The following is an 18,200-nucleotide window of genomic DNA, read 5'->3' on the forward strand; positions in this document are numbered from 1 at the left end:
GTTTTCTAAAATTTCCATGCATTAAAGAAAAATAAATAGAGGGGACACAAAAAACGGTTTTCTTCAAGCTCCATTCTTCCACACTCCCAGTTAAGACATGGCTGCGCGAAAAGGGAATGTTTATTCCTTAGTCGGACAATTTTTGTCTCTGTAATCAAGCAGAGACAATTAATCATTGCTTGTGTTGTGCCGGGACGCTGTGTTCTTCTGGGACGTTTTGCAGCGGACACTAAAAAAGGACATTGACATCCCCCCGTACACAATTCGCTTCCTGCCATTTGAAGATGTTAATCGCGTGCCATATGACGTTTTTGTTCTCCTAGGATTGTTTAGCTTGTGGAAGTGCCGCATGACTGATTGACATGCGGAACCCCCTAGGCCGACCATGTTGATGATGATGATGATTAGTAGCTTTCCGTTTGAATCGGGGCGTCGGTTGTCAGCAACCGACTTGCCTGATTTCTTACTCTTACTTGCCCTACTCTCACCTAACCTATAGATTTCCTTCCTCCCTCCCACCTCTCCCTCTTTTCTGTTTTAAACTCATCGCCCCCACCCCCCTTTTTTTCCCCCTTGCTGTTCTAAATTCTCATCCGTATGATTACTCCGCCTGCGTACCCATCCCTTCCCTACTTTTCCTCAACCACCACTCCAGTCGCCTCTTCGTCACCTCTATGGCCTTGAAGTTGAGGTTCCCCCTCGCCACAAATCCCGAAGCCTCCGCCAGCGTCGTTTCCCCCTCACCCCGCGGAGGCCGTATCTCTTCGCAGCTCCTGACAATATGGTCTATAGTTTCCCGATCACCGCCGCAGCATGCACACATTTCATCCTGCTGCCTGTAGCTACCCGTGTATGCCCAGGTTCTAAGGCACCCTGCCCGTGCCTCGAAGAGCAACGCACTGCCCCTCGTATCGCCATTGAATCCCTCCCTCAAAATATCCCGCTGCTCCGCCCTATAAGTCTCCAGGGTGTTTTTCGCTTCCATTCTCTGTGCCCACTTCGTCGTCTCTGCTGCCTTTACCTGCTTTTTAACTCTTCTGTAAACCCCAATTTCCCCTACCGAATTTCCGCACCGCTTGGTCAGCTGTCTGGTCCTCCGTCTCCACCGCGTGTCCACGCTCCTCATATACAGGTACTTAAAGGGACACTGAAGGGAATTAGTCAAGCTCCCGTTTTTGCTTGGACTGCGTAGACCGGCTCAAATTAGCACACTTTTCATCGTTTATCCGGTTGACAAATCGGTAATTATTTTACAAAGCGCGAAAGAAGAAAAACTACCATGCGCGGTTTGCGGCGGCCGCACCAACTAAAGCTGTGACCCGCCGCGGTGGCTCAGTGGCTAAGGCGTTGCGCTGCTGAGCACGAGGTCGCGGGTTCGATTCCCGGCCGCGGCGGCCGCTTTTCTGATGGAGGCGAAAAGCAAAAACGCCCGTGTGTACGAGATTTCGGCGCACGATAAAGATCCCCAGGTGGTCAAAATTAATCCGGAGCCCTCCACTACGGCGCGCCTCATCGCCTGCGTTGCGTCGGCGCGTTAAACCCCAGAATCAATCATCAACTAAAGCTGTGACGTTAGGAGGAGCGGGCACCGTGATTGGACGATGCCCAAGGTGAGCAACCAAACAAGTTTCGGTTTCGGCTCTGTAAAACACAACTGGTGGCGTTGTTGGATGGGCATTCTCAATAACTCAGTAATCATCGTACCGCGCTTCTGCCATGTTGTCAGCTGTAAAAATGCATAAAGATAAGCCTCCAGGACGGCTTGGAATCGTAGCATTCACTAGCCGAGGCCTACGCAGTGCATGGACGCCCTCCGCGTCCCCGCAGACGCCCAAATGTCATGCGCTTTTCCCCCATATTTGGAGCTTGCCTCACTCATGCCTGTACGGTAAAAAGCGTGTTCGCAGCAGGCCAAGGGTCTGTTCATTCTGGCCTGTGCCCACTGCCCGCAAGCAGTCGGTGCTTATGGCAACAGCACCCCACCGAGAACTCGCTAGCGCGCCAGTGCCAGCCTGCGCGCGTTCTATGAACTACACAGTAAACTTTTTTACACCCTTTTGGGCCGAAAAGGGTGTAAAAATCTTGTCCCATGGCTAACACCCTTAAAAGGTGTTTCGGCAAAAAAAGGGTGTATGGATGAAAAAAGGGTGATGAGCTCAACACCTTTAAAAAAGGGTGTTGAGGATGCTCAACACCCTAAAAAAAGGGTGTGGAGTCTCACACCCTTTTTTGAGGTGATGGCATGCGCAGAGGCAATGTCAAACGGCGGAGCGCGCAGCACTCAACACAAACAGGCAATACGTACAAGTTACAGTTGGAACACGGGATGCAAGCGGTACAGGGAGTGCATACTTACTTAGCAATACATGTGCTGTTCTTGCTTTTATACCCAGCAGAGGAAAGCCCCCAGATGGAGTCGGTTGGCTTGTCGCAAAAAACTGATATTTTAGCGCTAATTTTGGAAGTATGGATTTTACTACGAGAATATACAAATCAACACGTGGATTTGCAAAAACTTTTTAATTACGCGGTAGTTTTTCTGATCCGTAACTTAAAGAATTTTATTAAATATCATACAAATCTTCCCTGCCACCTCAACACCCTTCAAAAAGGGTGTTCATTATTTCAACACCATTTTTCCCAGAAGGGTGTAAAGCTACAAATTAGGGTGTTCGAAACTAAGAAACAGGGCATAAAGAAAAAAAGGGTGTGAGAAAAGACCGCCAACGAAGAAAAAATGTGGAGAGACCTCCAATTTTGGAGGCATTTTGTACATGTTTACACGGGTGGACTGAACATTCTCTACAAGCGGGCGGGGGGGGGGGGTTGTGCCTCACGATGTTTACAGCAATATGAATTGGCATAATTTATTACCAGTGAAGATCTTTAAGCTTCAGGAGGTAGTTTCGGCAACATTAGCAAAAACATACAAAGAAAAAACTGGGGCGCCTGTAAAGGGTGCACCACCGCAGATAGGGTATTATGACAGTGAAGTCGGCTTTCGAGCTTGTTAGAGTGTGAGCACAAGGGGCGTATGCGTATCCGCACCTCTTACTGTACCATTTCAAAGTACTAGTCTTTTTTGGATTCTAAAAGGTAAAAAAATTCGGGCAGCTTGCAATAGTGGTGCAAGACTGGAGAAACAGCAACGCTGGGGGCCGACCTACCTTGTTTCCCTCTTGGATCTCCTGGAAATGGGGAGGGGGGGGGGGGGAGGCGGGCACACTGGAACAGCCTTGTAAAATCTGGTTAAATTTGGCCTCATCCCTGAGCGGTCATCCTGGCTTAGCAAGAACATTGTAAACCTTAGCAAACATAACAAAACCTAGCAACACCGGAAGAAACTAGGTCGACCCCCAGCTCCGCTGTTCTTTTTTTGCAACTGAACACCTATTTCACACCGTTTCAACAACCTACAGAAAGCCAAGCGTGTTGCAGTTCGTAAACATCCTTTTCCCCACACGACTACAGTCTTCATAATTTTGAAGGTTCAAATTGGTGTTTCACGTGCCAAAGCTAAACTTGGGGCATGAGGTGCACCCAATAAGGAAACGAGCGATCATTGCATAAGAGCAATTATTTTTTTTGTTGCGTTTGGAAATTTCTTGCGAGTAGAGGAGTATATGAGGGGATGTCTTCTTCTTTACAGTGCTATTATGCATCCGAACATGGCCTTATTCAATGAACAGCTGAACACCTTTTCCACACCCTTTCAACACCCTAAGAAAAACCAAGGGTGTTGAAGTTGATCAACACCCTTATTTTCAAACAAAAAGGGCGTAGAGCTAGAAGAAGGGTGTTGAGACTCAAGAAAAAGGGTGTAAAGGCCTCCCAACACCCTTTTTCCACCTATGCTACGCCCTTTTTGGCTAAAAGGGTGTAAAAAAGTTTAGTGTGTAGTTCGTGGAGCCATGAACGTTGCGGCCCAAAAAAAGGTGAACTCAATGTAGAAAACATCGGCAGAAAACGAAAAAGTTAACTTAAAAAAAAAGCACGTACCCGCGGGGACTCGAACTCGTGACTTGCAAAACACTTGCGACAACACACCTAGCGCCCCAGACCACTAGGCCACGAGACCGGCTCAGCCAACCTTGGTAATATAAGGTATATATTGTACAACACGTTTACACTTTTATTTAGTTTGGGCATTTCAAGCAGCTTAGGTGACTATTTGTTGTATTGCGCTCGTGCAGTAAGCGTACCCCGAGTTTCCACAATAGCTCACGTCTAGCAATTGCATTTCGTAGACGGAAAAGCGTTCGCAGATGCGTACTCGTGCTGCTGACCGCTGTGGTTGTTCGCCCAGCGCAAAAAAGTGCTTCCCGCACCCTAGTTCTACGCTGTACGGTAAAAATATCAGTTGATTTTATTTCCTTAGTACCTATATTGACTTCGCTGACTCTTCTCCCGCCTTCAAGAGGCCTTATATTTTCCTACTGGCGTACCAGTCAGCGAAGCGTCGCATGTGCGCTTGTGCAGCGCTTGTGTGAAGCGACCTTGACGTGGAGCTAGATACAGTGTACAAACTAACCAAGTAAAGAAAGGCACATTCTTCCATTCACAAACGTGTCCTGGCTTCGTTTCAACTGAGCGAACGAATTGCGACGACCCGTCGGCGGCCTTCGGACGAAACGCTGGGCCGACTGACTCTGTCTGAAGCCAATTGCGAGCTCGGCACCTCCTGACGTCGCACGAAAACGCTACAGAAAATGGGCGAGCGTAAAGAGAGGAGGACAGCATTTTCGAATTAATTTTTCTACTATATAAAATCGCGTAAACGCGCCCAGAGTGGTCTAAACTTGGCCTCGGGACTCCGGGCTACAATTTGCGCTAGTAATCCCGCAATGTTTACATATCACTTCAGTGTCCCTTTAAACACCTTCGCGGCCCATTGTTCGTCCTGCACGTCACGAAGTCGCTCCTCAACCTTTATCTTGCTCTGCGCCTCCCGCGCCTCGAAAGACGACCAGCCCATATCCCTCTGTACCGCTTCATTTGTAGTTTTGCTGTGGGCCCCTAGGGCCAATCTGCCTTACGCCCTCTGACTTACCTCCAGGCCCGCTTGGGTCTCTGGCTTCATGCACAGAACCGAATTTGCGAAAGTTAATCCTGGTACCATGACCCCTTTCCAGACTCCCTTACCACCTCGTATTTGCTGTATCCCCAGAGGGCTCTATGCTTCATTATAGCCGCGTTCCGTCTTCCTTTCGTCTTAAGGTGAGCCTCATGCGCCTGCGTGTAATCTTCGCGTCGTTCAGCCATACTCCTAAATATTGATACTCTTTCACCAATGGTATTTCTAGTTGCTGCACTGATACTGTTTTGTGCTCCGCTCCGTCGTTAAAGACCATGATCTCCGATTTTTCTCTGCTAAAGGATAGCCCTAGGTGCGTCGCTTCTTCACCGCATATATCCATCAAGCCCTGCATACTTATCCGGTTGTCCGCCATCAACAATATGTCGTCTGCATACATTAGTCCCGGAAGCCGTTGTTCCACCACCTGCCCGTTTTTCATGTAGGATAAGGGGAACCCCAGCGTACTGACTTCTAGCTTCCTTTCTAACCCCGCCATGTACATCATGAACAGCAACGGAGAGAGAGGACATCCTTGTGTCAAACGCTTGTAGGTGTATACAGGCCTATTGTATGTTACCCCCCTCCCTCACTATTTGCACTTGGTTTTCCCGGTATAGGTCCCTGAGTAAGCTAATGAATTCTGCTCCAACTCCCTCGTCCACCAGGATACTCCAAAGCCGCTCCCTGTCTACATTATCATACGCCGCTTTAATGCCCAGAAAGGCTAACCACAAAGGTCGGTTTTGCATCTTCGCCACGTCTTTGCATTGGCTTACCACAAATAAGTTGTCGTCTAGTCTTCTGTCCTTTCGAAAGCCATTTTGAAGTTCTCCTAATATACTATTTTCTTCCACCCACTGCTCTAGTTCGAACTTCACTGCCTGCATTGCTAACCTGTACAGCACTGACGTGACGGTCACTGGCCTGTACGAGCTCGGGTTTGTCCTGACTCCTTTGCCCTTGTACACTAAGTTTATCCTGCTTATTTGCCACGCGGCCGGTATTGTCTTTTCTTCTATCCTTGTTCTGATGGCTTGTAGTAGCTTTCCCTTGCTCTTTGGTCCTAACTGGTTAATCAATTCCATCGGTATCCCTTCCGTGCCTGCCGCGGTATTTTTTGGGACCTTTTCCTCTGCTCTTTTCCATTTCAGCTTGTCGCCATCTATCTCCAGACCATAAAAACTGGGATTAGCGCTTTAAAGAACAGGACACACGCAAGAAAAAACGGACAGGACTGGCGCTGACCGTTTTTTTACGTGTGTCCTGTTCTTTAAAGCGCTAATCCTAGTTGTTATGATCCCGAACCAACTAGCCCAGCAGCAAGTTTTATTAAGCTATCTCCAGACATTGCGGCCTACCCGCTGCGACATCTCTGTGTCGCTGCGGGGCCTCTTCACCCACCTTACCGAACTTCTCCGTGATGATTTTGTGCAGGTATGGCAATGCTTCCTCTCCCTTGAGCATCTGTCCCTGCTCGTTTTCTATAGTACCGCCTTCTGTGGGACTCGTACGTTTCCCTAATGCCTGCACGTGGTTCCAAAACATTTTCGGCGCGTCTCTACCCCTCCCTCGTATTAGCGCTACCCATCGCTCGCTGTCTCCCTTTATTTTCGCCTACACTAACTGCTGCACTTCCTGTTTCATTTGCTTATACTGCTCCCATTTTACGTCCACCTCCTCCTGATGTCTCCCCATCCTCTTGGCCGGTCTGTGCTCTCTAGACGCCTGTTTACGCCTCTCTATCGCCTCCTTGATTTCTTTGTTCCACCAGCTTTTGGGTGTTTTCTTTCCTCTCCATCGATTGGCTTTCTCTGCCTTGACTCTTTTTTCCTGCATCGACTTAATGAGCCTGTCATATTCCCACTCTTCTCCAGGATTTCTTTCTACGTCAGCCTCTATGCTTTTGGCTATAACCGCAATTTCTGTTTAACTTTGTACGCTGCCCCGATCGGCCCGTTTTTTCGCTCCCCAGTTTCCTAAAACTCAGGTTTATGCGCTTGTGGTCCCTGCCCAGACTGTGGCCCCCTTCCTCATCTATGGTCATTCCATCCAACCATTCCTAATTCCCTCTGAAATGAGGCAGTAGTCAATACTCGACTGTCTCCTACCACACTCCCACGTTATTTGACCCTCGCATTGTTGTTCCCTATTTACTATGATCAGCTTTTGGTACTTACACATATCTAGCATTATATTTCCGTTGAAGTCTGTGTACCCGTCTAGATCTTCAATGTGGGCGTTCATGTCCCCGACCAATAGCACCTCCCCGGAACGTTTCAAATCGTCGATGTCCTTTCTTAGACACGCCACCAGTTTTTCGTTTTGTTCTTTGCTATCCTTACCCGTCCACAGGTGTGACACCCCTAAAGCCATCTCCCTACCCTCCACTATCCCTTTAATCCACACATGTTCTTTACAGTCTTCTTTCACTCTCTTCCAATTAGCCCCCTGCCGTACAAGCAGTCCCGTTGGTGCGTCTCGGTCGCAGCGTATACCTGGATATCTCCCTCTTCTAGCTGCTTTGTAATCTCCATCCACTTCTCTCCTTTCCTGCACCCTGCATGTTTATGTATGCAATCGTCAGTTTCCCCGCTCTCTTCTTTACACGCCGTCGTCGTCCCTTTCGTTTGCCTGCACCAATCTGCACCGACCCCGCTATCCCCCTTTGCTCCATGCATTTGTCTACGCCATCTTCTCAAAGGGTGGTGGCCCCCAATAAAAGCCACAGTTCGCGCCGCCTGTCGTCTTCCGATGGCTGCTCCCACCTACCCGCTGAAATGCAGACCGACCGAGTGCATTTTTCGGGAACAGGCAGCGTTCGTGAGGACCGTTTCTGCGCAGAGTGATCGACCGGAGTGGCTGCCTCTTTTGGATGTATGCGTTTGCTTGCCTGAGTTTTGATCTTTGTTCGACTTATGTCCTTGCCCTTTGCTGTCTGTTAGTGTTACTATTGTGTGTTAAGTGTCTTGTCTTCTAAAGTTCTATAAAATTTCCATGCATTAAAGAAAAAAAGAGGGGGGAGGAGAATCAACTTTTATTAAGCCCAATAAAGTATTGGCTAGTGCACGCAGGCACCGGATGGGGTGGAACCCTCTTCTCGGGTGCCATATGCGTCTAGCAGCTCCTGGCCCCTGGCTGCCAGTGCGAGCTGGATCGTCAGGTCGGTGCTAGACAACAAGGTGCTAGACAACAACAATCGCTCTCGGGGGTCCGGTGAGGGAATAGGAATGGGGGGCGGGGCGATCTCAAGAGACTCGCACTCGGCCAGGACGTGTGCCATAGTGCCTTGTCTGTCCTTGCAGAACGGGCAAGTACTCTCGTACCTGTCCGGGTACATCTTATTTAGAAGTGGGGGATGCGCTAGCGACCCTGGCTGCATTCTTCGGATTACGGTCTGCTGTCTTCGGCTCAATTGCGTGTGAGGCCTGGGAAATCTGCATCGACGCTCTCTGTACATTTCAGTAATTTCTCTATAGCTCGTGACGGGGCGCAGCTGCGCCGGCTCGTCCTCGGCCCGGACGGATAACTCTCGGGCGTGGTGGTCAGCGAGTTCGTTTCCTTCTACCTTCGATTGAGCCGGCACCCACACGAGCTCTATGGCTTGCCTCGGTGGCCTTCGCTTGGACAATATCGCATGTGCCGCGGGGGACGCCCTCCCTTTTCGAAAGCTGGCGTACGCCTTCTTAGAGTCTGTGACTATAGCGCTGGCCCTCGGATGTGTTAGCGCGAGGTCCACGGCAACTTCCTCTGCTTCGATCGATTGGGTCGTGCGGACCAATGCGCAGGCCACCAGGGTGTCTGTGGTGGTGACCGCCGCTGTAGCCTTGGTTCCGTACTTGGGAAGCGCCGCGTCCGCGTAGAGGACGTCGGGGTCCTCTTCGAGCTGGCGGGCCAGCGCCCTGGCCCTAGCTGACCGTCCCCCTTCGTTTTTCATGGGCTGCATGTTACTGGGAAGGGTCTTGGTCTTTACGAAGTCCCTCCACTCGGGAGGTAATGTCTCGGTATCTGGTTGCGGTTCGATGCTCCATTCCACCTTGCGCAGGACGGCCCGTCCATGTTCGGTCTGTCTTAGTCTGATCCTTTGGTTAGAGAGGTGGGCCTCTACCATTTCGTCCGCCGTGTTGTGCCTGCCCATGCCCAGCAGGTTCTGCGTGGACGAATGGACGGGCACTCCCAGGGCGAGCTTGGTCGCCTTTCTGACCACCGTGTCCAGGGCCTCACGGTACGCCTTCGTCAGCTGGAGGTACGGGGCGGAATAAGTGCTGCGGGACACAATGAACGCCTGCACCAATTTCAGGGCGTCGTCTTCCTTGATTGCTCGGTTCCTGTTGGTGACTCTTCTAATCATGCTCGAGAGCTGCTCGGAGATGGTCTTGATCTTGTCTGTGGACGCGGTGGCCTTGCCGTCGGCGCGCAGCAACAGGCCCAGGATGCGGACCTGCTGCGTGGGCTCGATCTTCGTGCCGTCGATCGTGACGATCACGTTCGGAGGATATTCGTTCTTGGGCCTACCTGGCTGCACCATCAACAGCTCCGACTTCTGCGTGGCACAGCTCAGCCCGCAGGTCTTGGCGTACTCGTGGACGGTCGTCGCCGCCCTCTGCAAGGTTTCTTCCACCCAGGCTTCGGAACCCGCTCGGGACGTCCCCACCGTAATGTCGTCTGCGTATAACGCGTGGTCCACGCCTTCGATCTCTTGGATTAACCTGGGCAGGGCAGGAGGGCCAGGTTGAAGAGCAGCGGCGGCAAGACCGACCCCTGCGGAGTGCCCCTGTCTCCGAGCTCGATCGGGTCGGACCGTTCCTCTCCTATCCTTATGGTCGCCGTACGCTTGGTCAGAAAGTTCTCAGCGTAGCCGTACGTCCTGCTGCCGCAGACCGTCTTGCGGAGGTTCTCGAGCACGCTTCCGTGGGACACGTTGTCGAAGGCCCCCTTGAGGTCCAACGCAAGTATCCCGCGTTGTGAGTGTCTAGTGGCCTTCTTGAACACCAGTTCGTTTAGCTGGAGTGCACAGGTGCTGGCGGAACCGGTCATGGGTGCACAGGTGCTGGCGGAACCGGTACACAGTAGCCGGCATCTGGTTCGTCTCGTGCAGGAACCCTTGGAGTCTTCGGAGAACCATGCGTTCCACGACCTTGCCCACGCAAGAAGTGAGCGAGATCGGGCGCATGTTCTCTATTGTCAGCGGTTTGCCCGGCTTGGGAATGAATCCCACTTCTGCTTCCTTCCATTCCGCGGGTAGTTCCGAGCGTTCCCAGGCCAGGTTGATGTGGTCCAGGAGCTCGGCCGTCGCCGCGTCGCTCATGTTGTTCAGGAGTAGGTAGGTAATGGCGTCCGTGCCCGGTGCGCTCTTTTTGTTACTCTCGTCGATGGCCGTCAGTAAATGTGTGGTGGTAAAGGACTCGTCCAGCTCCAGACTTTCGGGTCCCCCGTATTCCTCCGGCAGCGGGAACTGCCCGCGCTCCGTCTTAAGATACTTCGCCTTCCGGTCTTCGATGAGACACTTGCCGTCCCCGCCGTAGGCGTTGAGGACCTTGATGAGGTTTCGGTTCGTGGCGACGTAGTCTAGTGGATACAGTCACCCCCTGCCACTCGTCCCTGCGTTCAAATCCTGGCGTATGCCCGCTTTTTTATTTTTTAGAAACACATGAACATTAATAAAAGCAAATGCTGTGTGCCGTAAACAGACTGATTGAATGCTTATAATGATTAATTTCAGCAAAAAATCTGCAGAAATTCACCCAACTGTCTACTAATGCGCAGCAGTCGTATACCGCGCGTGTAGAGTTAGTTCTTTACAGCCAAATATGGATCTCAGTAGCGTGATAACTTGGTGTATTTTATTCTTCCTCAGTTTTTTTTTCTTTTCACCAATGATGTAAATTTAGATATTTACTGTGATGAAGCGCGTTTACTTCGCTAATTATGTTTTTTTCCGGAAGATGCAAGGCGCCCTGCAGAGTTGCACTGTTTACGCTATTTTGTCATATTTTTGATGTTATTTTTGGGAATTTTTTAGTTTATTTGTCGATTTTTGAGGGAGACGTAGACGGTGGAGATTTTTATTTTGTGATATCCTGTTTGTGCACGTTTAGGTTTTTCTATTTTTTTGTTTCTCAAAATAGTGTCAGACAAATTATCTCCGTTTACGCTACTGTAACGATTAAAGATGTTACTTCCGCCAAATCTGTCTTTTTGCGGAAATGCAGGACGTTACACGGTCCTGGCTACGGGGCTACACGGTCCAAAGAATGCTACGCTGTAAATTTCGGATAGGACGTCGCATAGGTCTTGCTCTCGGCGAAGCGAGGAAGTGGGGCGTAGGGAGAGGTGATGGTTGTACGTTTTCCCCAACTGCCAATTCATCTCTTCCCCTACCAAGGTCGTCTACTTGTAAGAGAACTGGACTGTTTTCACTGAACTGTTCCCGAGGAGCATTTGGAATTGCTGTTGCTTTTCAAAGTTGCGCTCGGGAGAAAATTCGGGGGAGACCTTGTCTGAAAAGCTCTCATTCGGGATTGCGTACATTTTCCGTGGCCTTCCCAACCTTTCTCCGTCCTGGCATTGAAAAAAGAAAGGAAGTGGATGGCAAAGAACATCGTGCCACGCAGGCACTTTAGCGGCGACGGTGGCTCAGCGCAGACACGTGTTCAGACTACTCTTCTCTTGTGGCATTACACGCAGGCATGCGCATTTATTTTTCTTTTTGTCAAGGGCGAATACACACAAAGCATAATGGGCTCTAAGGAAGAATGGTGCAGGGGCCACCCTGTTTCCCGACATTTTTGGTTTCCTGCGGGGTGGGTGGAGTCTTGGCACGCCCATCCTAATGACGACAGACACTTATTTTTCTCCAGAAAGCGACGGAACAGAAGACAGCCTAAACTCCTACTTTCACCACAGTTTGTTATGCAATCGTACAAAATGTTTGTGTTAGCAACGCAGAAACATTTGCGCTCAAAGAGCGCCAATCAAAGAATCCTCGACAAAAAAAAAGGTAAGGTATTACATGTTTTGAAGAGCGCACGGACTGCATAGCAAGTTTTTTAAAGTTTTGCATTCATTTTTTAATTGTGTTTTATTTCTGTTTGCTATTTCATCTTATGTTCTCAACCACCTTTTATAGGGGACACCTTGATTTCTTCTCCCGTCCTCGAAATGTGCTTTGCTATCCCCTTCCGTCTTACGCTTGCAAGTGCATTCGATCAGCCTGCTACCCGTTACATCGCAGCTTGTTTTTTAAGCTATTGCCGGGTTAAAGCGCGTGTTCTAGAACGCTTCGCGCTTCAGAAGCATTTGGAGCCTCTGGAGCTGCTATAAGCACGCACGCAAACAAAAAAGAAACGCACAGACACGAACGCCTCGCTGTATTCCACCCTTCGCGCTTTAAAAAGACGCGAATAAAGTTGGCTTTGCCGTAAGACGTCTTGATGGGAGGGCATCGAGAGAGAGAGAGAGAGAGAGAGAGAGAGAGAGAGAGAGAGAGAGAGAGAGAGAGAGAGAGAGAGAGAGAGAGAGAGAGAGAGAGAGAGAACAAACTGTATGCCTCCGGGTATAAGAAACAGGTGGGGGGGAGGCCCAGGGGCCGCTGGGTCTTCCAGTGCCCGCGACGAAAGGCATCGAAAAATGTATAAAGTCCTAACGTAATGCAGCTCCGCTATAAAACAATACATATTATCCTGACCTCAAGTGTGCTTTAAGCAAACTGTTCGTGCGCACCATGCATACGCAAAAAAAGTTCTACACCGAGAATCGAGCCCATGAATGCCTATTAGAAGGCGTACACACTATCCTACACTACGTCCACTCCAGTGTTTCATAGAAGCGCCAATGGCGGATTTCCGGATTTCTCGCTTCAACTTCGCTGTGCCCCTTTCACCACTATTACAATAAAGTGAAACCCCGTTCATACTTTTTTCACTGGACCGGAAAAACAAAACGTAACAACCACGAAAACGCAACAGTGAGGAATCATTCGAAAATGAATGAAAACTGTTTATCTTTGAGCATATATTTCTGCCCCTTCAGCTTTCGAAACTTGGAATACTCGAGAATGTAGGATTTCTGCTTTTTGCGATCGCTCGAAAAACACCACGCGTGGCAATTCAAGGCCCCTAGCGATGTCGACTGTCGTCCGCGCTGGCTGGTTGTCTAGTTCGTTCAGCTTTTCCTGAAATGAAAACGCCTCCCGATTTTGCGACACCATCCAGGCACGACGAAGTTCGCGGTTGCAATTTCAGCGATATTCTCAAAGCTTGAAGGGCACGATGAGGACGAGAGCCCGCGCTATTCTTTCGGTGGTATTTTTATGGCAAGCACACACTTCCGGCATGCCGAAGTGAAACTTCCGTTGTAAATGCAGTAATGATGGTGATAGCATAGGGTAACATAGGGCCATCTAATGGTGACAAATCGAGCCCGCGCGCGGCTTCATGCAGTCAGTTTCGTACCCAGCCATGGAAACGGCTCGTGAATCGTCAAAATGGCGGTCCGCGCATGTTGTCCGGGCGGGTTCGGAGTGTCACGTTGCGATGAATGATCCGGGAACGTACTCTGAGCCGCGAGTCAACAGTGAGGATTTTAATACATGGGATTCTATGTGAGCTGCACAGGGACTAGACAAAAAACAACGTGCATGATTGTAAGGTTTCACGCGCCCACGCAACGCAGGCGATGAGGCGCGCCATAGTGGAGGGCTCCGGATTAATTTTGACCACCTGAAGATGTTTAACGTGCGCCGAAATCTCGCACACACGGGCGGTTTTGCTTTTCGCCTCCATCGAAAAGCGGCCGCCGCGGCCGGGAATCGAACCCGCGACCTCGTGCTCAGCAGCGCAACGCCTTAGCCACTGAACCGCCGCGGCGGGTACAAAAACAACGTAGCAGCCAAAAAAACACAACAATGAGGAACGTAAGAGCATGGTTCTACTGTATTCTAGTTCATTGTAGCAGAACCAAGCACAAAAGGCAGCTGACAAAGGGTGAACTTCGATCCCGATAATGGGCGCGAGGGAAAAACACTTACCTGGAATAAGCTCGCCTGGGGGCCCACAAACACAACAAAAAATGTAGTGCGCCTTAGAAACGTCAGCGTATCACCTTCGCAACTGCTCAAATGAATGACAAGCCACGGGATCTAAGGTAGCAAACTGGGAGGCTAGCGAGGCCCTGCTGATGACCGGACCTAAAAATGTGATCTGCTCTCCGACCTCACGAAATGCAGATGGTTCCGCCGCACTGAATTATGTTCCAACGCAAGTCGCAATTGTTTATTCACTGGACCTCGTATGTGACCAACAGGGCTCATTATAACGCAATGAATGGCATTGGGATGATGGTGACCCATATGGGTGCTTGTAACGTTTTTATCCCCGAAGGTGCAAAGGCAAAACAGCCACGCGTACGCAGACAGTCGGCCGAAAAAGTTTGCGGGAGTGGAGTGCGTGGCAGAGCGCGCAAAATTGCATTGCTGCGCCATCTTCCGCCACAAGCCACTGGGTGGAGGTTCACGAAACTTGCGCGCCAGGCCACGGCCAGACTGGAGGAGCGGCGAGCGCGCACTTTGTGCGCGCCCGCCGCTCCTCCAGCCCGGCCGTGGCCAGGCGCGCTTTGCGCATGCCTATCTTTTTGTTATCAGGCATGTCTGATCACTCGCTTACTCGTGACGTGCTTTCGAAATCAAGCGGCAGCCGCTGTGGCACCGCGTCAGAATCGCCACCGGTCTGCCTTCACTTGTGCAACACAAGGCGCAGCCCGCACTAGCCTTTTCCGCGGAGATCGACGTTTTCTGAATAAATGCTATCCATCATGTTAAGTGCTGGCCGAACATTAAAGTTATAGAGCTATTACACTGTGTGCGTTTTCCCATTTGAAAGTTATTAGTCCCGTGCCCGTCTTCAGGTTCGTTGTTAAGACGGCGGAAGAAAAAGACGCGGTTTTCATGCGCGTTTGTTCTCATCTGTTTAGCGCACGGTAGCTCGTTTAGGTGCTTTACTAACCCGGCCTACTTTTACGCGTGATATTACAGGAGATTGGCACATGGGGAGTTAGGAACTAATATAAGATAATTTTAAAGCAAAGCTTTCTACCTCTACCCCCCAAAGGTTCTTTCGCGACCGTTGGTGTCACCAGAAAACTCCAGCGAACAAATAAAATAATTTACTGGCACCGCCGGGAATCGAACCTGGAACTAATAGCCTAACAAAGCGAGAGCCCGTTGTCTTACCGATTCAGCTACGAGCCCACGCAAACACGGGAAGACAAATGGTGTACTCACCAAGCACATCTACGGGTTTACCCCCTGCCTTCTCGTTGAATGCCACGTGAAAGCGTCACACGACCACTCACGCCCGTCTAGCGGCCCTGTGCGCACCTTGCTCATGTGCTAAGAGTTACAAAAATTAAAGGAAGCTCACACCAATCCAAGGAATCTCACTTTTAGTACGCCAATGTGCTAAAGCCTGTGGCCTCCAGTGTTCACGTACAAAATCGCAGCTCCTAGTCGTCCGCCCTCACGCCATATCAAGGAATACATTCAAATATTCCTTCATGACCAGGCCATCACTCCAAACCCCAGCATCAAGATCCTGGGCCTACATTTCCAGGCCAACACCAAGAGTGACGTCTCCTTGCAGCGACTCAAAAACAGCATTAATGTAATCATACACATGATCAGGCGAGTTGCCACCAAGAAGCGAGGCCTAAAAGAATCCCGTACCTTTCGGTTAATTGAAGCTTTTGTCCTCTCGAGAGTTCCTTACGACAAACCCCTATCTTATTCTCGACGAGGAAGACATAGAGATGCTTTATATAATGATTAGAAAGGCTGTTGAGGAGGCCATTGGTCTTCTCATGAGTGCGTCCACACTGAGGCTGCTTAGCACGGGCTCCACAACACGGTGGAAGAGCTGATAGAAGGCCATCTTTCTAACCAGAAGGTCCGACTCAGAACTGCGGTGGGTAACCGCATGCTTCGCCAGATTGGCTGGACAGCCCAGAATGTCACTCTGCTTGACGTACTGCCAGACTCTTGGCGACTAAAACTAAAGATGCTCCCTTTGCTTAGAAATATGAACCCCTCACATGACGAGCGTCAACGAAAAGCACGGTCTCAAGCGCTAAACACCACCCTCGGTGGGGCTCATGCAGTTATCTACACAGACTTCTCCTAACATCGAGGGCAGCAACACGCCATCATCGTGGATACCTCCAGAACCAACCTCCTTGCGTTTACCTCGCTTAGGACCCAACAAATGACGGCAGCAGAAGAGGCACCCATCACCTTGGCTCTCACTCAACCAGGGGTTCGGAGGGTAGTCACCGATTCCCAGCAAGCCTACTGGAATTACCAGTCGGGTTGGGTGTCCTGGCCTGCACTGTGCGTGCTAAAAAACCACTCCCCAAACGGTTCCATTCAGCTCATCTGGACACCGCCTCACGCTTCAATGGAGGGCAACAAATACGCCCACCCAACAAGCCTGCGCTTTTACCTCCCGTGCTATGGAGCTGCACGAGGACAGTCACCCGCTTGTCACGTCCAGGGAGATAATCCAGCATTATCGCCTTCTGAGACAGACCGTAACCTTCGCCTTACCCTGACCTTTCCAGAGAGAACCCTACGGCTCATACAATCCGGGCTACCCGCCGCGGTGGCTCAGTGGCTAGGGCATTGCGCTGCTGAGCACGAGGTAGCGGGTTCGATTCCCGGCCGCGGCGGCCGCTTTTCTGATGGAGGCGAAAAGCAAAAACGCCCGTGTGTACGAGATTTCGGCGCACGTTAAAGATCCCCAGGTGGTCAAAATTAAACCGGAGCCCTCCACTACGGCGCGCCTCATCGCCTGCGTTGCGTCGGCGCGTTAAACCCTACAATCAATCAATACAATCCGGGCTCCTTCCCACAGCCTACGCGTCTACACGTAATGCATCCGAATCGCTACGACGCTGAATGTAAACTTTTCTCAGAAGTAGGAATACTCCGCCCCGTAATCGGGGTGTGCGACTTTAGCCCTGAGCACCCTCCTCTCTTTCCGTCAACTACCCAACAAGAGCAATGGGAGATGCTGCTGTCCAGGCCCTCTCTACCTACCCAGCTTCAGCGGGTGGACAGAACACAGGCCGCGCGGACTGCATATGGGCCCCACAGAAGAAGGAATCACTCCCCAAGGCTGCATTCTGGGCCGTTCAGAAATCTAAACAGAAGTATTTCTTCCTCCTCCTTCTCAGCCGCAAGTCTCGTCGCCTCCGTCCGCGGCGCAGAGACGGAGAAGTCAGATCGTCTAACACCGGGTTGGCGCTTACTTTTATTTTATAAAAAAAAAGTTTCCACTCTTTCTACACCAATACAACTCAACAAAATACCGTTCATGCATCATGCATTGATGTAACATTACCAAGAATATCTCTTTGAAGTAATAAATGGTGTGGTTAAGTGCATTTCACTTCTCTCTGGTTTTACTATTTGTAGAGCGATGTGAGTGATTTTAAGTAACGTCACATGAGTAATCGTTATGGGTGCCGTTTACAGCTTTGCTTTCCAACCACATTCACGGGGTGGATTGGCGCGATTTTTTTCAGCAATGCTGTTTATATCGAAGGCCTGGTTTTCTTTCGAACGTAAACACGAAAAACGTGAGAAAGGAGAAGGGAAGTACTGTAGTCGCTTTTCTGAGGCCCAAGTATAGGAAAGGTTGCTAATGCATTCGGCCAACACAGACAGTCATCATCGTCATTTCTGCAGCGGCCATGAGACTGGTGGAGCCTCTATTTGTTGTTTGTTCGGCGATGTCGTAAACAAGAAGCTCTTTAAAGGTTTTAAACACTTGACGTAGACATAGATATGCGCTCACAAGCGTTCAAGAAATTCTTCAAAAGAAAACTTATAAACACTAAATGATATTTATACTATATATAGAAGCTACATTCAGTACGCCTCTATCAAAATGCATCATTTACTACGTGCCATCGGTCTATAAATCATGGCGTAGTTTATTTTTTCCCTTTGCTTCTTTCAGGCAATTTTTACAGATAACACGTGCGCCGAATGTAAGTACGCGTGAATGCTGCAACATACTTGCGTGAGACAGCCTCAAGCATGGCCAGTGCGCTCGCATGCGTGGTTTGTAAG

Source organism: Haemaphysalis longicornis, unplaced genomic scaffold (assembly GCF_048455015.1).
Source record: "Haemaphysalis longicornis isolate Haplotype H1 unplaced genomic scaffold, Haemaphysalis longicornis Haplotype H1 scaffold_1, whole genome shotgun sequence".
In the NCBI taxonomy this organism is placed as follows: domain Eukaryota; kingdom Metazoa; phylum Arthropoda; class Arachnida; order Ixodida; family Ixodidae; genus Haemaphysalis; species Haemaphysalis longicornis.